This window comes from Balaenoptera physalus (genome assembly GCF_965194825.1).
Source record: "Balaenoptera physalus genome assembly, chromosome: 5".
NCBI classification, from domain to species: domain Eukaryota; kingdom Metazoa; phylum Chordata; class Mammalia; order Artiodactyla; family Balaenopteridae; genus Balaenoptera; species Balaenoptera physalus.
The window spans coordinates 33,669,260-33,689,833 of NC_138884.1; the positions used below are offsets into that span (position 1 = coordinate 33,669,260).

A 20,574-nucleotide genomic window follows, 5' to 3' on the forward strand; every position below is an offset into this window, starting at 1 on the left:
ATGCTCTATTTGGTTCTTTCTTAAACACTTCTGTTATTTTCTATGACAGACTTCGTACTTTAAGTTTACTACATCCCCTTCCTCTAAATTATACCTTACCTATTCTATCTCTAAATACTTTTAACATGTTTATTTTATAGTTTCTTTCAAATGTTTTAAATTCATTTTGGGGGGGGATGCTCATATGCCCATCTAACATGCATTATTTTGGCATATATTGTTTTCTAGGTGAATCCCAGGGGCACTGTCTTGTGGAAAGGACTCTACAGGAAGTTTCAGCATTTATAACTATCAGGGTACAAGCATTTCACTTGTTCTGCCAGTTTTGATGCTAATTTCTCAGCTTAAATGCTTTTTGCGAGACTGTGTTGTTTAAATTTTAGACTCCACACTTGATGTGGTGCAGGCTTGTATTTCTTATTTCTTTCAGCTTCCTTGCTATGTCCCTGGTCTGGCTGGCTTGTTGGGTTTTACTGTCCTTGTTAGTAGACAGTGAAATCCTTGCAGAGCCTGGCTTTTTGCAGGGGGCTCCATTTCATATGCCCTAGTCTCGCTGGAGTCTACATTCTTGCGTCCTGTTCCTGTTTGTGTTCTAATGCACGTCCCTAAGGCATCTTTCTACATCCAACAGTCTGTAGGCCACGTGTAGCTTTAACTCCAAGTTAAACCACTCTAGCTGTGAATTCCCTGTTCTTAGACCTGTTTTTTTTCTCTCCTTTTGAACTTGGTTATATATTTAAGATTTTTTTTAATGCAAAATTTCTATGTGTTCAGAGGGGGAAAAAGGCTCAGTTCACTACCACCATTCTGATTGCTAACTATAAGCTTCTTAAAGGCAGGATCCATGTCTGACTAACCTTTGTGAACGTCAAATAGAGTCTGATCTAGGCAAGTGCCTAGTCAAGTGCCATGTGTCAATATTTGCTCTAAAGTGTTTCATGAATGAATGAGAGAGAAGGAAAGCCAAAAGGAAAGAGGACAAGTGAAAACAACAAAATGAACTGCAGACACACAGATGTACAAATGAGGATGATGATTAGAGAAAGGGAATACTGAAAACTTACAGAAAGTAAGATCAAATGGCTAGTGAAATAAATACGGTATTTGTGAAGTTCTCGAAAAGTTTCTCATACTACCAAATGTAAAACCGATAGCTAGTGGGAAGCAGCCACATAGCACAGGGAGATCAGCTCGGTGCTTTGTGACCACCTAGAGGGGTGGGATAGGGAGGGTGGGAGGGAGGGAGACACAAGAGGGAAGAGATATGGGGGCATATGTATATGTATAACTGATTCACTTTGTTATAAAGCAAAAACTAACACACCATTGTAAAGCAATTATACTCCAATAAAGATGTTAAAAAATTTTTTTTAATAAAAATAACAAAAAAAAGGGAGAGATTTAGATTGCAAAATTGGTGAAGTGGCTTGCAAATCTGGACACCCATGGAATGTAACACAACACGCATTTGAAGCTGTGCGGTTTAGGAAGTACAGTCCTAAGCATTTGACCCCTTCAGCTCCCTTGTGCTGGAGGCAGAACAGGCATCCTTGGCTTTGCCACAGCAGGGCGTAGAGATGCACGGCCCATTGGCCCCTCAGTGTGCTGGCTTTGGGAGCCTGGCATCGTGTCACTTCTGAGATCCAGGCTTATCATGTGTGAAACGGGGAATTAACACGAATTCCTACTTTGCAGAGATGTAGGGACCAGCTGTACGGGAGTTCTTAAATTATAAAGCACGGTACAAACGTTAGCATTTGTTGTTGTTGTTGCTGATATCATGGGGAGAATAAAATGCTTCTTGGAGACCAATGATGATTTTGGTTAAAACAAACCAAGAAATAATCAAATTCTTTTTTTTTGTTTGTGTTTTGTTTTTTAAATAATTTCTTAGAACCTACTCATGATTGTGTTTTAATAAATTGCTGTCAGGCACACTGAAACCTTTGGAGGAAAGATAATGCATTTTAATTAATTAATTAATTAATTAATTAGCTGCATTGGGTCTTCATTGCTGCGCGCTGGCTTTCTCTAGTTGCGGCGAGCGGGGGCTACTCTTAGTTGCAGTGCGTGGGTTTCTATTTTGGTGGCTTCTGTTTGTTGAGGAGCACTGGCTCTAGGCACACGGGCTCAGTAGTTGTGGCACACGGACTCAGCAGTTGTGGCTCGCGGGCTCTAGAGTGCAGGCTCAGTAGTTTTGGCACATGAGCTTAGCTGCTCTGTGGCATGTGGGATCTTCCTGGACCAGGGATCAAACCAGTGTCCCCTGTGTTGGCAGGCGGATTCTTAACCACTGCGCCACCAGGGAAGTCCCTAATCAAATTCTTAAAATGACTTTTCAGGAAAATAAGACTGTGTTCTTGTTGTTATTTCTATATGCAGGATGGTAGATAAATCGGGAGAGAAACTGGAGAGGACGCAGATTTTCAGGAAGGCAGACGTGACTTGCCCAGAGTAGAACATGAGAATGAAATGCCTCTGTGTCAAAGTGTTTCTGTTATCAAATGTGTTAGCAAAACATCCACACACAGATTAAAGGTTACTTAAAGAGAGACCTCAGGTTCGACTTGAAAACAGATTATAAGGTTAATGTGTAACAACACACCTAAAAAAAAAAAGCACTTTTTTTTCACTTCAGTAGGAACAGCATCTCTTTAACTCTTTCTTGAGGTATTATTACCTGAATAACCTCTATGGTTTTCAGAGCTATTACTTATGGAGTGCCTAGCATGCCCAAAGTTAAATTTCCTCTTGCTAGTCCTCATAATGCCTTGTGCAGAATCATTCTCATGTTCATGACAAGAAAATAATTTAGGTATATGATGTAGTCATGGACCTAAACCCAGGTTTTTTACTTCAAAACTCATGCCTTTTCCTCTCTCCATGCTGCTGGTGCAATCATTTATAGCTCTTTCCTCCAGAGTATCTCTTTACAGCTATAAAGAGATATTTGGAACCTCACATGTTTTGCTATTACATTCACTCATTTGTTTATTTTTTGCTCACCATTATGCAGTAAGATGTTGTTTTTCAAATTCCATTGCTGCTTCCACTGCATGAAATTGAGTTCTCTAAATGAAGAGTACTGTGTCCTCAATATAGCTTAAAATTTCAAGAAAATAGGCCATCTTAAAAACACATTTTACTTCACATCATTTTTGCACAATTAGATTAAATGCACAGGAATGTACATCCAAAGAAGTTGAAATAAGGACAATCTTTTTGGCATGATACTGGGATTAATTCTGCAACATTACTTCACAGAAATACTCTTCTCTACATGCTTTTATCCATTTAATAATCTTATCTCATTTTGAGTAAAAAAATGTAAAAATATACAGATTACCTTGGGAAAGAGATGAAATTTGTATAATGCTTCTAGAAAGTAAAAGTAAACACAAAATTCACTCTTAACAGTGGGCTAATATGAAGGCAGTAGGAGATTTTTGAGATAGGAAATATCCCTGTATTAAAGTAAACATCAGACCTGAAAAACTGACAGTCATCAGTCTCTACTTCTGTGGACATGTCATCAATTTATAAACATCATCTAATTTGCAGGAACAGCATAAACTCCACTTTTAAATAAATAAACACAACAACCAAAATGGTCATAGAGATCCAGTTCCAATTCCAAAGACCTTGGGTTAAAATCCATGAAAACTACAGTTCTAAAATATTTTCAAAGACACTCTTCAAAAAAAGCGAAAAAAGAATGAAAGAAACATTTCAATAGTTTTGTCATTTTCTTAAGATAGCAAACCAATTTTATTCACAGCTACAACTTCAGCTGGTCCTCTCTTAGGACGTGTTACACTAAACTGCAATCACACGATCATTCGTAAATAGTTTTAAAATATTAAATTAAAATAATCTAACGTCTCTAAACCTGATTCACCTGGAATAAAAGAGAATAATCAAAGAATTAGAAAATACTTTTTTTCCTAGTTTTTGCGAGAATTCAGGGTTGGAATTTATTCTAATAAGAGTGAGAATTAGAAAAAGGCCCATTAAAATCAGAGTGGGAAGGGCATTCACAATTTAAGTGATTTGTATGCTAGTTGCCTGCTTTTGACTTAGTAGCTAAACGATCTGAACAACTTGTGTATCTACAGGACCCATGCGCTCTTGCCATTATTATATGTTAACAGTGTTGCCCTATTTCACATTATGAGAATAGTCCACTGAACCTATTGGCCAATGGCTGTCAGAAGGAACACTCCTGTTTTGGTTTTCAAGTACTGGCTCACCAAAACACTACTAAAAACGTATTTGAAAGTCTTAGTTATTCAGTTGTCTGGAGGTCCATATTGGAGGTAGCTGATTTAGGAAATAATTGTTCCAAACTAAATACATTCCTGGAATCATATTCATGTTCTACTCTGATAGAAACAGACATTTGATAAGCCCAAACCACAACACATTCCAGGTTATGGGCACCATAGGACTCAGGAGCTCTAAGCATTAGCCTGAACACCTACAGGGACACCTCATACTGTGGTCGTCTACAAGGAAAATGCAAGCTAACTTCAACTTAAAGAATCTCTGCAAGAATTGAAAGCAGGCTCTTGAAGAGATATTTATACACTCATGTTCATCATAGCACTATTAAAAATATCCAGAAGTTGGAAGCAATCCAACGTTCATTGACAGATGAATGATAAAGTGTGGCATAGACATACGATGGAATATTATTTAGCCTTAAAAAGGAAGGATATTCTAACACATGCTACAACATGGATGAACCTTGATGACGTTATGCAAAGTGAAATAAGGCAGTCACAGAAAGACAAATACTGTATGAGTCCATTTATCTGAGATACCTAGAGTCGTCAAATTCATAAAGACAGGAAGTAGAATGGTTGTTACCGGGGGTTGGGAGTAGGAGGGAATGGGCACTTGTTTACATAACAATGTGAATGTATTTAACATTATTGAACTATACAGTTAAAAATGGTTAAGATGATAAATTGTATGCTATGAGTATTTTATTGCAATTAAAATTTTTTAAATCAAAAAACAGAAAATATTTCCAAATTATATGACAAATAAAGGGTTTATGTCCAAAATATATAAACAGCTCATATAACTCAATATCAAAAAACCAAACAACCCAATTAAAAAATGGGCAGAAGACCTGAATAGACATTTTTCCAAAGGAGGCCATCAGGCCATCATGGCCATAAGGTACATGGAAAGATGCTCAACATTGTTAATCATCAGAGAAATGCAAATTAAAACCACAATGAGCTATCACCTCACAGCTGTCACAATGGCTATCATCAAAAAGACCACAAGTAACAAATGTTGGTGAGGATGTGGAGAAATGGGAACCCTGGTACACTGTTGGTGGTAATGTAAATTGGTGCAACCACTGTGGAAAAAAGTATGGAGGTTTCTCAAAAAAAATAAAACTAGAACTACCACATGACCTGGCAATTCCACTCCAGGGCATGTATCTGAAGAAAATGAAAACACTAATTTGAAAAGATACATGAACCCCAATGCTCACAGAAACACTATTTACAATAGTCAAGATATGGAAGCAACCTAAGTGTCCATCAACAGATGACTGTATAAAGAAGATGTGATATACATACACACACACACACACACAATGGAATACTACTCAGCCATAAAAAAGAATGACGTTTTGACATTTGCAACAACATGGATGGACGTGGAGGGTATTATGCTTTGTGAAATACATCAGACAAAGACAAAATACTATATGATATCACTTATATGTGGAATCTAAAAAATAAAACAAACTAGTGAATATAACAAAAAAGAAACAGACTCACAGATATAGAGAACAAACTAGTGGTTACCCGTGGGGAGAGGGAAGGGGGGTGGGGCAAGATAGGAGTAGGGGAGTAATAGGAACAAACTACTATGTATAAAATTGGTAAGGTACAAGAATATATTGTACAACAGGGAATATAGCCAATATTTTATAATAATTATAAATGGAGTATAACCTTTAAAAACTGTGAATCACTGTGCTGTACGCCTGAAACTTATATAACATTGTAATCAACTATACCTCAATAAAAAAGGAATCTTTGCAACCCATAATCCTACCTGCTATACTTGATAGAGATTAGAAACTAAGATTTGTGTTTAATTATGTAACTTCTCTTTGGGTTTAGGCTTCTCATTCATTCTTCTTCTTTTATAATATATCACTTATCTTCTTCCTCTTCTGTTCTTACTACTTGCCTTTTGCCTTTTTTGTGTTTTGATGCATTTTTAGTCTTACTGTGTCAGTGTTTTTATTGCAAGCTGTACTAAATGCTTTTTGAAAGCAGGAAGAGTGAAAATTCTTTAATAAACCATAGTTTTAAAAATCAGTCAGAAACAGCTCCTTAAAGGCCTGTCTTCTGTAGTTTTGGTATCCAAAGGGGGAAGGGAAAATAGAACTACCTTTATCACTCCTTTCTCCTTCCAAGAACTCACATTTAATAGATGAAATCCTTTCACACTGGCTGATTTCATAAATGCCACAGCACAAGAGGTTCCCAACCCTTCTACCTATGGGAGCCTATGGAAGGTACAGTGACATTTAAAAACTTAAGCTCCTTTAGCAATATTGCACCAAACTGTACCTTTGTCACCCAAACACCTTTTGGGTGTGTAAGACATCACTTTACTTAGTAAGGAACTAGAAAAATAAACCTTTGAAATATTTCATTTTATCCCTTGAATCCAAGGGCTATCCTATTGTTTAATCAAATAACAGGCAACTCTCATCACCTGGAAAGTCTGTGTCCTTCTGTATACTAAGGCGCATATCTTTCTATGATTGAGTTTTGTACAGTGCATAGGTCCAAAATTACATGAGTGCTAAATAAATACCTGATAGCTACAGAGAACAGGTAAATCCAACAAATTTCACAGACTTTGCTCTTCAAATACAGATATAAACAAAGAAAATCAGTGCTCATTCAGGGCTGAACTCCTTGAAATCTCTGGAATCTCAAGAAGAAGCCTCTTAATAAAACTGTTTGCTAACATGCTATTACTTCCATCAATTGCCCCAGGTGTAGGTGTAGGTGTGTGTGTGTGTGTGTGTGTGTGTGTGTGTGTGTGTGTGTTACACAATGTTGGAATGCGTGCAGCGATAGTGTCAATCTTACAACAGAGAGTTAAATAATTTGAGTGGTGTGGTGCACACAGATAATCACAGCAGATCTGCAGGACCAGACCTTACATATGATACTTCAAGCTACATTTTTATGTATGAATAAATCTAACATCTTGTTACATGGTCAGTGCAACAGATGGTCCCTGTCTCAAGCTTGTTATTTTCCTAAAAACAGCATGCAGAAACAGTCCTTTTTTTTCAAATCTTAATTAGAATAAAAATGACCTCAATTTGAGCATTCAAATTATGCCAGTTTATGGTTTTTATTTATTTTTTCATAGTCTTACTAGATTTTTCCTGAACGGACAAACAAGATATATCTGTAGGAGGACCATTTTGCTAGTTGCAGTTGAGATGTCTGTTCATTTTTATAGTATTTACATCATTTATTAACAGGCAGGGCAGAACTCAGCTGCTTAAGAATCACTGCAGAATGTTGTTTGTGGTTTGCTTTACTGGACAGATGAGCCAGAGGGAGTGGTATCCCAATGATCTCCATAACATTCATGTATTCTCTATTAATTTTACATCGGCAAGTCCAGTAATAGTTAAAAGCTAGTTCCGCGTTTTGTTTGTTACCTTAATTGATGTTCCAGAAGGGATATGTTTCATAGAACTGCCCTCGACTTAAGCATCACAACTTCTGCTGACTTTAATGGATATTACACAGACCAAAAGAATATGTGACAACTGAAAAATCCAGAAGCAGCCTGGTTATACAGCAACCATAATTTACCACCGATGGTCCTAGAAATCTTGAAATTTTTTATCTTTACCATACATTTTATCTATAGTTTTTGATAAAACAGTCCTTTGTACCTTACCTTTTCAAATACTCATAGAGTCAGCACAGTTTCTTTTGGGTACAGGACACATGTTTTTGGTAGAGGAAAGAAATATGCAGCCATAACCCACTGTAAAAAGTTCAGATTTTAGAGCAAGTTAAATTGGGGGTATCTGTGATAAATCACATGACAAAAATGTTTTGGCTTGACCAAAGGTTTAATCTTAGTATTCACTGCACTGTGAATTTCCACAGGCCAGGTACGATATAATTCATTTTAAAAAGTCCGACTAAATAGCACAGGGAACTACAACCAATCTCTTGGGATAAACCATAATGGAAAAGAATATAAAAAAGAATGTATATATATATGTATAACTGAGTCACTCTGCTGTACAGCAGAAATTAACACAACATTGTAACTCAACTATACTTCAATAAAATATAAAAATAAATGATAAAAAGTGACTTCTAAGCAACTTTTCATGACACTACCTACTGTGTCATGGGGGACACACCTGTTTCTGAGATGTGTGACTAAATACCTCACACTAGAATAAAGTAAGGAACCCAGCCAACTGCAGAATATTTACCAGAATAATGGCTCACCGTCTATTATCTATACCAGGAGTGGGAGCCTTTTGCGCAGGCAAACAGGTGAATACTACTGGCACTTCATGCCTACTGACAGCAGCCACTCTAGCAGGGGCACAGAGCCTGGCCTGATTATTCCCTGCACATTTTAAGATCTAGTGAAACAAATGTTTTGATTCTTGGCTTTGGTAAGGAAGCTTATATATGTCCTCGACAAAGGAACAGGCTCTAGTTCTTGACTAGATAAAGTGACTTACTTATTCCAAGTAAAAACTAGGAAGTCAAACCTCGCTGAAAATAGTATTCTGGGATTTGAATCCAAGCAGCTTGGTCTCAGAGCCTGGACTCAACTGTTATATTCAGGTTAAAACACCCAACAGCATGCTTGGAACCTTATGAGACTTAATCCGTGCTAACCATATTTACCAGGGGGGGAAACAGGGGAGGGATAAACTGGGAGATTGGGATTGACATATACACACTACTATGTATAAAACAGACAGCTAATAAGGACCTACTGTATAGCACAGGGAACTCTACTCAATACTCTGTAATGGCCTATATGGGAAAAGAATCTAAAAAAGAGCGAAGATATATGATTCACTTTGCTGTAAAGCAGAAACTAACACCACAACATTGTAAATCAACTAAACTCCAACAAAAATTAAAAAAAAAAAAAAAGTCATCACCAGAATCTCTCTACACACAGAAAGGATACAAAAGAACAATATTCTCTTGTGAAAAAAATTTTTTAAATGATCAAGCCTTATTTTCGTAGGCTGTAGACTTTAATAGCAAATTTCTGTAAATTTAACAGTATGCAGACCGCAGATGGTTCAACAGAAGACAGAAAACCTACAGTGAGCTACTGCTTCAAACAGAGGCATTTTGGGTATATATCAATACTTAAAGACATTGCTCAATTTCAATAAATTAATGAATTTATTAATGAATTAATGAACTAAATGACCATAGTTTCCTTGTTAAAAGGGGCCATAAAAAGGTCAAATTTCCACTTGATAACTGCTGAATTTCAAGAATGTGAACAAAGTAAATGGCTGAATTTAGAAGTGTGGCTAGACCATTGTTTGGGTAAAGGGTGATAGCAAATCACATTTTCCTAGTATGATAAAAGCTTTGTATTAAACTGCAATTTGTGGAGTCGTTGTCTTCCTGAGGCAAAAGTCACATTCTTCTAGCAACCAGAACCTGCCGTAGGTTATAAAGAAGGACACTCACTCTGATGGAGCCCGGATGTGCAGCTGTGCTTCCAAGGCAACAGCTGAGCGGCTCACTCACGCAGAGGTGGCCTCAGCAGTGTGCTAGGATGGGGATGCAGATGTGGAAGGTGGGAAGCAACTGGATCACAGATGCCTTCTTCTACCTTGAGAGTCTTGCTTTGGAAGAAGAAAACAGCTAAACCTCCAGTGACTGTTATCATAGACCCTCTTCAATTCATTAATCAAACGGGGGCCTAGAAAACATTTTCAGGTGCCATAATTCTGGGTGAAAGGTAGTTTCTGTTGTTTGACTCATTGTAAAAGCTGATAAATCCATCTACCTAAATTTATTTATTTATAAATTAATTAACTTATTTTTAAATTGAAGTATAGTGGATTTACAATGTTATTTTCAGGTGTACAGCAAAGTGATTCAGTTATACATATACATATATCTATTCTTTTTCAGATTCTTTTCCCATTATAGGTTATTACAGAATACTGAGTAGAGTTCCCTGTGCTATACAGTAGAGGTCCTTGTTGATTATTTTTTTTTACATAGAGTAGGGTGTACTGTTGCTCCCAAATTCCTAATTTATCCCTCTTCCCTCACCTTTCCCCACCTTTCCCCTTTGGTAACCATTAATTTGTTTTCTATGTCTGTCTCTTTCTGTTTCGTAAATAAGTTCATTTGTACCATTTTTTTAGATTCCACAGACAAGCGATATCATATGATATTTGTCTTTCTCTGTCTGGCTGACTTCACTTAGTATGATAATCTCTAGGTCCATCCATGTTGCTGCAAATGGCATCATTTATCTGCCTAAATTAAAAAATAAAGATGATGTTCGACTCGATTAATTTATCAGAGATTAGCCACGTGCCCTTTCTTATTACTGATTCCGAACATCTGTCACAAAGCAGATGTTGTTCAGGACATTGTGAACACCTACATCATTCATGACGGGGTGGGCTCAGTATCACATCCCCAGGCCACCACACCAGTAGCATAAATGTCAACACCGGGACACACTACACACGCACACGGAATGACATGAACACAATGCTTATTCAAAGGGTAGCCTCAACAGTTCTCTTTTTTGTAACCTGCTTGTAGAAAACTGCTAGTCAAGACTGCTGAGGAGCACAGCTGACATTTTCTAACCTTCTCTTCTACTCAGAAATTCTGTGAACTTCTGAACTTCCTCTAATCGGAACGAAGTGGCCATGGAGTCTCTCTTTAAGGACAAGCAAACGATTCTTTGGGTTTCTGTGTTCATCGCCTAGAAGCAAAGAGAGTTAAGGCTCACATTTCACGAGTGTTAGTTCCCTGGGGTCTCTGGAGCAGGCAGGACCCCAGTCCCCAGCCGGGCACCAGCTCTGGCACCTTTAAGAGAGAGGTGGGTGCCACTAAAGCCCCCTCATTGTGTGCTCAACACCAAGAACTGGGGGTGCAGTTGCAGGTGTGGGCAGCCAGCTGGAGTCAATGTTCTCTGCCACAAGGACAGAGACCAGCAGTCGGGAAAAACAGAAAATACAATAAAAATTAGAAAAGCGAAGTCATCCCTTCAAGTAACATCTGGAACAGGAATTTCAATGATTTCAAGCGCAAAGCTGGTGGAGCCTGTGAGAAAAAGTTTTCCACGTAGGGTGACCACCCCAAAGAGAAGAGCACCAGGGTCACAGTAAAGTAAAAAAGCAAGTTTGTGTCGTCAGTTTTCTTCCCCCTGGAAAAGTGTAGAAAAGCCTTAATGCACTTAATTTCAGTGTAAGACATTCGGAGGTAACGTTTTTATTCAATAAATGCGATATTTGGTGATAATGTCTCAGTCTACATGAGAGACAGTGATGGGAGAAAAGAGGGAGTTGGGGGGAAAGAAAGCCAGAAAATGAAGAGGAAGGGGAAGGGCCAAGCAGAAGTGGAGGGATGGGATGGGATGCGATGGGATGGCATGGGATGGGATGGGATGGCATGGGATGTGATGGCATGGGATGGCATGGGATGGGATGGGATGGGATGGGATGGCATGGGATGGCATGGGATGGGATGGGATGGGAGAGAGAGGAAAAGGATGGCCGTAGGGGGAAGGAGGAGAGAGAAGGCAGAAACCGCCAGAAGGAAAGGGAGAAAGATAGAGCCCCCTCCACTCTGGAGGGTGAGCCCACAGTGCTTCAGGTCCTGTGGTTCCATCACTTCACTTCTGCACTCAGAGACTGATCACCTTTCCTGCTCTGGATGGTTTCTCATGTCTGGACTGCACACACCACCTCTGTACTCTGTCCGGCCCGATTCTAACCCTCCTTTAGAGGCTGGCACAGCCTTCAAAGCTAGATGGTTCTGCCAGCAGCTTTCCTTGAGGAGTTATTTTGTCCTTACACTCCTGGAACACCCATCTTAGGAAAAACTCCTTTGTCGTTTATTATTCCCACTTCATCTCTCAGAACGCTATTCATGTGTCTCCGTCTTTTTTTCCCCAAAACAAATAACTTTTTGTTGAAGTAGAGCTGATTTACAACGTTGTATTAGCTTCAGGTGTACAGCAAAGTGATTCAGTTATACATATATATCTATTCTTTTTCAGATTCTTTTCCACTATAGGTTATTACCAGATATTGAATATAGTTCCCTGTGCTATACAGTAGGACACTGTTGTTGATCTATTTTATATATAGCAGTGTGTATCTGTTAATCCCAAACTCTTAATTTATCCCCCTCCCCTTTCTCCTTTGATAACCATGTTTGTTTTCTATGTCTGTGAGTCTATTTTTGTTTTGTAAATAAGTTCATTTGTATCACTTTTTCAGATTCCACATATAAGTGACATCATATGATATTTGTCTTTCTCGGTCTGACTGACTTCACTTAGTATGATAATCTCTAGGTCCATCCATGTTGCTGCAAATGACATGATTTCATTCTTTTTTATGTTTGAGTTCCACATCTTCTTTATCCATTCATCTGTCAATGGACATTTAGGTTGTTTCCACATCTTGGCTATTGTAATAGTGCTGCTATGAACATAGAGGTGCATGTATCTTTTCAAACCATGTTTTTGTCTGGACATATGCCCAGGAGTGGGACTGCAGGATCATATGGTAGCTCTAGTTTTAGTTTTTTTTTTAAAGGTAAATTATTTTTAATTTTATTAATTGTTACAAATTGATACATTGTTTTGAAAAATAGAAATTGGCACATAGCAAATAGCTCAAACATAAGTCAAGAAAATATTAGACCAAGATAGATTTGAACTCTGACTTTTAAAAAGGTCTTCCAAAACTGCTTATCTCTTTTTACTTATTTTAAACAATCTACATTAAGTATTTCATTGAGCATCTATTAGTATGCCTGGCATAATGCTAAATACTTTAAGAAAAAATATAAGAAGCATATCACATTGTTCTTGCCCTTAGTAGTTTATAATCTAGCTATTTGTGATTATAGAGACACATTTTAAAAATTCTGGGACCTAACACCTTTAAGTAAAATCATCTTTGAAAGTAATCACTCTGGAAGGTTATATGATTATTTCAAAAAACCCTAGAACATTTTTGCATCTTTTCCTTTAGGATTGCCTTTGGAGTCATTATACAAATCATTTAAGAAAGGCAGACTCGTTACTTTACTTTTAGTTTAGAATGCTGCTCTATCCTCCTTCTGCAGCTAGTTTAATCACCTGAATTAATCACTGGGTTTGTTGTTCACTGACTTCTGGTTATTCTAAATCTCAAATTCACTCTAAAACACAAGTTTCACTATTCTTGATGCTCTTCAAAAGCATGTCCTGCAGCATTACCGGACAGTAAGTACCTGGAGGACGAGAAGACTTTCTCATCAGATTCGCATCTCCCCCAGCATCCTGCTCGGAGCTTAAGCACAGCAGGAATGCAATACGCATCCTAAGTTGAACTGACAGCGCATTAGCTGTTCAGCAGCTGGAGACATCAGGGTGGGCTGTGGATAGAGGTGAGAAAGGGTTCCAGATGGGGCTTGAGGGGGATTTCTTTCCATTCTGCTATTTCAGTGTTTTCTTTCATTACTCCTTAGGCATCTGGCTTTGACACTGAAGGACAGAAAGGTCTGCCCGAAGTCGGCAGCAGATTCTCCCAACACTCTCTTCTAGCCCTGGCCTCTAATCCAGGGTTTGGTGCATGTGCTGAGACCACTTCCCCAGCTGCCATGTTTGTCAGAAGCCAGAGGCAAAAATCCCCCTTCCGGGGCCAGCTCCTCTGCAATCGCCCGGATGTGGTAGGGCTCAAATCGACAGCACCCACCTTATGTACCTGACCCCCAGGTTGTAGGCCTCTCTGGCATATTTTTGAATATCCCATGTGGTTGCAACTCTGGGCTCCAGTGTGAAGGGATATTCGAGGAGATCCACAAACCCTCCTTTGCCGCAGCCAGGCATGTGGAGCCCCAGGAACTGCACCATCAATTGTGCTTTCAGCCCTGCAGCCTGTAGGCCTTCCTTCATGAGTCTCATTGTCTTCAGGCTGGTCTAGGGCCCAAATCGGCAGTTCACGCCAACGACTGAAGCCCCTGCCTTCACCAGCTTCCAGCACATTCTCCAGGTGTTACACCATGCGTGTCTCTCTCTGGGCCTATGCACACAGTGGCTGCCACGGGTTTTCCAGATTCTTTTAAGACTTCCACAGCCCACACAGCTTCTTCAGTGTGTTCAAAGTACTCTGCAATCCAGAAGTTCACATTTTTCCTGGCAAAAACCTCTAGCTGTAGTCGAAAAAGTTTTTAAATTCTAGCTTCATCCTTGTGGTGTTTGTACAACGATGTCTGGCAGATCCCCCCTGCGCCCAAAGCATCACCTCTGTCGGCTGCTTCTCTGGTAAGGTCACAGGCAGCAGCGTTTACAGCTTCCCACTGGCTTTCCATATTGTCCTCACTGGCAGAAAAGATGAAAGTCCGCGTGACATTCGATCTCGCTCTCAAGAATTCCACGTGAAGCTGACGAACTGCATTTGGATGTTCTACTACGGCTTCTAGAGTCCAGAGCCTGGCCTTCCTTCATGTAGCCCCTCTTCTCCAGAGTTATGTGAAAGCTGCCGTCTCCAAGCATACCCTCCCCGCTATCCAGAGGCTCCAAAATGCCCTTCTTGGCTCCGGGGCCATCGCGCTGCGGCTGTTGCGGGCGCTGGGTGGTGGGGAGCACACGGGGCCAGGAGCCCGCCCCTCCTATTTTTAGTTTTTTCAGGAACCTCTATTCTGTTCTCTATAGTGGCTGCCCCAATTTACATCCCCACCAACAGTGTAGGAGGGCCCCCTGTTCTCCACATGTGTCTACATCTCAATTCACCAACCACACAACAGAATTCTGGAGAACGGAACTGTCACTGTGGTTCCCTTACCATGGCCACCACAGAGCCTTGCACACTGCAGGCATTCTCAATACTTCCTCCCGACTAGCGAAATACCAGTTGTTGTTCATTTTTTTGACTAAATGATAAGAGTAAAGAGATTTACTTTTCACTTTAGGGGAAGTGACTGGGATAGTCTTTGGAATATTGTTCTCCTCCTTTTTTTTTTTTTTTTGGGTGCACCTCACGGCTTGTGGGATCTTAGTTCCCCGACCAGGGATTGAACCTGAGCCCCCTGCAGTGGGAGCACGGAGTCCTAACCACTGGACCACCAGGGAAGTCCCTCCCCCTCCTTCTTAATCGACCTCGTGCTAACCACAAGTTCTCACAGCTATAAATTATGTGACTGGTAAAGCAGAATTACAGAATCATAAACTGTAAGAGGTTGGAAGAGACCTCTGAGACCCTTCCTTCTCCATTACTTTGTAGACGAGAGGAGACACGTGATGTAATGAAAACAGCAGGAGCTTTCAGGGAAGACCTGGGCTCACACGTGAGGTTCACCTCTCCATTGCTATGTGATCGTGGATAATCCACTGAACTGTTGTCTGCCTGAGGCAGCTGCATCATTTATAAAACAGTGATCATCGTACCCGTTTTAAAATATGATTGTAAACGAGTGGTTCATATAAAAGCATCAAGTAGAGCTAATGGCACATGGCAGGCCCCATAAGTATCCTGCTACTAGACGGAGAGCCCTTTTAAGCACGGAGATGATGTTCTACTGAGCTTTGATTCTCCAGTGTGGGAAATGTAGATAATTAAATGAGGAAACAGAGATCTGGACCTTGAGTGAAGCTTCCTGAAAGCCAAGCAGAATCAGAGTCTGGGTTGGGTTTTAAACATCACCTAGACCAGTGGTTCTCCAAATGTGGTCTGAGGACACGGGGGTGTCCCCAGGACCCTTTCCAGGATTCCGAGAGGTTCTTTCTCCGACTATACATCTGCGTGAGGCTGAATCTTTTTCCTACACTTTGGCCAAACAACCAGTCACAACTGGCTGGATGTAAGAAGCAGATAAGAGAGTGCAACTGTCTTCATTTAAGTCAGACTGAAGAAATTGCAAAAAAGGCAAAACAATGCCACTCTTCTAATTTTTTTTTTGTTTTGAAAAAAACAGTTATTTTTCATAAAATGTTTTTGCTATTATGTTTTTGTCTTGCTATTTATGTAATATGTAATAGGTTAATCTTATTTTAAAATGAATCAATATTTTTAAAAATTTCTGTTTTAATTTCTGATATGAGTAAATACCAATAGCTATAACTTACATAAACAAAAGCTCTTTGGGGTGCTTGATGATTTTAAGAGCATAAAGGGGGTCCTGAGAACAAAAAGTTTGTGAACCGCTGATCTCATCCAATTCCCTCATTCTGCAGAAGGGAGACAAGGGTCTAGTGAAGTTAACTCATTCACTTGACAACACTGAGGGACTTATCAGCAAGGTTACGGACTGAGCCCCTGGTCTTCAACAGTGGAGCTCTTAAATACTGTTGTGATATCAGAGAGGAAGGAAACAGATTTGGAGGGCTAAGTCACACTCTGAACCAAAGTTCCAGTTTTTCTAAGAATATTTTATTTTCCATTTGTGTTCTTTATACATTGGGCATATTCTCACCCATTTTAGAGAGTAACTCTTATGAAAGATGATACATGATTGGTCAGTAAAGTTTCCAAATACATACAGTCTCTGAAACCACCCAATGAAACCAACATTAGCGCCAAAGGTCCTCTATGCCTAACTGCCTGAAAAATCAAGTTCCATGGTCAAGGTACAAGCCTTGATGTAGTTGAAAAATTCTGAGTTTGGGACTGAGAGACATTGGGGCTCAAAACTTTGAGCCTCTGTCACCTCATCTTTGAAAGAGGTGTAATAAATTCCCACATCACAGAGCTGTGAAGATGAAATAGGATAATGTGTGGGAGATGGCGTACAGCATGATGCCTTTCACCAGCTTTCAGCATCAGCCCATAATCCTTCAAATAACCCCTGTAAACTACTTGATTATTAATTACTTTTGCACTCTAGTATCCATGTAAATGGAGTGTTATGGACTGAATGTTCGTCTTCCCCCACCCCCATATGTTGATGCTCTAACCCCCAATGTGATGGTATCAGTAGGTGGGGCTTTGGGGAGGCATTTAGGGTCATGAGGGTGGAGCCCCCATGATAGGATTAGTGCCCTTCCAAGAAGCAGCAGAGACATTGGAGCTGACTCTCTCCACCATGTGAGGCCAGTGAGAAGGCAGCCTTCTCTCTGCAAGTCAGGAAGAAAGCCTTCAGCAGAACCTGACCATGCTGGCACCCTGATCTTGGACTTCTAGCCTCTAGCACTATGAGAAATAAGGGTCTGCTGTTTAAACCACCCCATCTATGGGGTTTTGTTACAGCAGCCTGAGGTGCCTAAGACAGAGAGGGACACCATGCCTGTAGCAGAACGGGAGTTAGGAGTTTATAAACTACTCATTTCATCGATTCTATTGAGGCAGTGTCTATTTCAAGGTGGACGGGCACAGAAGATGGGTCCAGCTAGACAAAGCTTGCAACACCCATCACTGTGTACGTTGACTGGGGCGACATTCCTGCTGCAGTGCTAATGACCCAGATACACAGATGAGTTTTAAATAAGGAGGTGGAGGGTCTCCACATATGACCTTCTTTTTTTGATTTCTCTCCCTTCTCCACTTGTTTCTTTCAGAAAAGTATCAATCTCAGAACTTAAGAAAAATTAAATAACCACTTCAGAGCCTGCCCAAAACAAAACCCTATTAAATTAGCTTAGGGTTTCATCGGTGGAAGTGAGGGATATAAAACCAAAATCATCTCTCGTGTGTGATACAATAAAAATGGATAATCATGTGACCCAGTTTGGGTTCTAGAAGTATCTAAAGACACAAATTCAGAAAATACTTTATATATCAAGACACAGCAGGTGTGTTCTCCTTCTTCAATCCAGAGGGGTGCTGTCAAAGCTACCATCTCTGGAGCTTCCCTGGTGGTGCAGTGGTTAAGAATCTGCCTGCCAATGCAGGGGACATGGGTTCGAGCCCTGGTCCGGGAAGATCCCACATGCCGTGGAGCAACTAAGCCCATGTGCCACAACTACTGAGCCTGCGCTCTACAGCCCACAAACTACAACTACTGAGCCTGTGAGTCACAGCTACTGAAGCCCGCACGCCTAGAGCCTGTGCTCCGCAACAAGAGAAGCCACTGCAATGAGAAGCCCACACACCGCAGTGAAGAGTAGCCCCTGCTCGCCACAACTAGAGAAAGCCCGTGCGCAGCAACAAAGACCCAACACAGACAAAAATAAAAAATAAAAAATAAATTAAAAAAAAAAAGCTACCATCTTTGTGTCTTATGACCTGTGTCAAGGGGAGAAGCCTGGAGCGCTCCTTAGCGTGTTAGTTGGTTAATCTGTTCCTTGCCACCTGCCCCATCTTGCAATGTTTTGCAATATAATCACTGCATCAAAACTAATTTTCCTCTATCAGTTTTTCAATAAAGAAATATACTCCAGTGAGTTTATTTTGTATTGAAGAGTATTTTTACCTGAAGAGACCAAAGTCCTTGAGCACATTAACTGAACTAAAGAACAACATGCTAATATTAGCCACATTAAGCCTTTTAAACATAACATATGATCTTAAACTGGTTTTGACTTTTATTCGAAATGAAAAATAGCTCCCTCTAGTTAGCCAGAGTAAAGCTGGGACTTATTTCTTGCATCACCACTACTCTGTGATCCCAATATAGTTATAAATAGCTTAAACAGTTCATTCCATTTGCAATCTCCTATTTGTTTTGCTTTAATTTCATATTATACTGGCAATTACCCGGCTTCATTAACTACTTAGGAAATTTCTCAAGTACACTACAAGAAACGCCACGCAAGAAATATTAACCTACAGCAGTGCTCTTGAAGTCAACCTTGAAAGGGAAATCCTTTTCATCAAGTTTACATGCCAAGCCCTAAAAGCACTGTGGGGTCAACCCACATCAAAAATCTTGCTTCTGACCCTTGTACTGGAAAGAAGACCCATTACCAACCCCCAAAATCATCACTGAGTGCCAATTATGTAGAAAGCATTTTGCTAGACATTAAGGAAAAATTTTAAAATACTTCCTGTATTCTAGGAGTTTACAGTATATCTGGAGTAAAAATGTATGTGTAAAAATACACACACACACACACACACAATAAAACATAGAAAGTACCAAAGGACTGATATAGAAAAAATTGACACAGATAAAAACAGTTTTGGGGGAACAAGTCACTATTGACTTTGGGTAAGAGAGGTGATTGGAGAGGAAGCATCCTTTGGGTTGGGCTTGCAGGAGGGGAAAGGAAAATGTTAGGAGCAAAGGCACAGCAGTGGAAAGACAGGACAAAGGGAAGAGGAAGGTTAATTTGGTTGGCATGGAGTTTATGCGGGGAAATAATGCTGAAAATAGCATTTTAAAATTAATTAGCTCTGTTTTATATACAGTAGTGTGTATATGTTAATCCCAATCTCCTAATTTATCCTTCCCCTTTCTCTCCCTGTTAAGCATAACTAATTAGAACCTACTGTATAGCACAGGGAACTCTACTCAGTACTCTGTAATGGCCTATATGGGAAAAGAACCTAAGAAAGAGTGGACATATGTATATGTAGAACTGATTCACTTTGCTGTACCCCTGAAACTAACACAACATTGTAAATCAACTATACTCCAATAAAAATTTTTAAAAAACAGAAAAAAATAAAATTAATTGATTCATCAAGTACTTACTAATGCCAGACAGTATCCTAGGTGCTGGCCATCCAAAGGTGTACCACACAGGTCAGCTTCCTCCCTTCCCTGAGCCTACATTATGGGGTCAGGGGACCTGCTACAGAGAAAATAAACATGTGATATGATGGGAGGGATTGGGCGAGGTGGTGGGGGAGGGTATATACCCTAGGTCTGGTGGTCGGGCAAAATCTGTCTGAATACGAATACTCTGAGCTGAGACAAGGTGAGAATGCACCATCCTCCTTCACAGAGTGAACAGCAAGTGTGAAGGGCCTGAGTCAGGAATGACCTTAGATCCTTCAAAGCATCAAAAGGTCATCAGTGGGGCTAACCAAGGGTGCTAGCAAATCCTCTGAGAGAATTCCTTCAAACTGCCCCTTACTATTTTCAATACCACTTTTTTGTGGTCCTATATGAGGATGATGGTATATTACCTGAGTCATATTCTCTGGGGATACGGCAGGTGGGATTTCTTCGTGATGCTGCCTTCACTTTTCCCATGACACCCCCCACCTGCCACTAGAGCGGGAGCCCCATGTTTTGTTCACTGTTGAATTCCCAGTGCCTAGAACAGTGCTTGGTGTATTTAAGTTGCTCAAGAAATAGCTGTCGAATGAACACACTGAGTGAACATCACTTATCTCCTCCTCCCCAGAGTGGTCCAAAATGAGAGGCGTGG

General features: G+C 40.1%; 1 protein-coding gene and 1 pseudogene across 6 annotated transcripts in view; both read right to left on the bottom strand.

Moving 5' to 3' along the window:
• The window catches only part of NR3C2 (nuclear receptor subfamily 3 group C member 2), a 368,612-nt gene that overhangs the window by 42,613 nt on the left and 305,425 nt on the right, over window positions 1–20,574 (bottom strand). The gene's annotated exons all lie outside the window — the stretch shown is intronic.
• LOC309661454 (S-methylmethionine--homocysteine S-methyltransferase BHMT2 pseudogene) lies at window positions 9,191–20,396 on the bottom strand (annotated as a pseudogene). The gene is made up of 3 exons: window positions 20,330–20,396; window positions 15,107–15,194; window positions 9,191–14,933 (listed from the first exon to the last, which is right to left on the bottom strand). The product of its transcript is annotated as an S-methylmethionine--homocysteine S-methyltransferase BHMT2 pseudogene (transcript).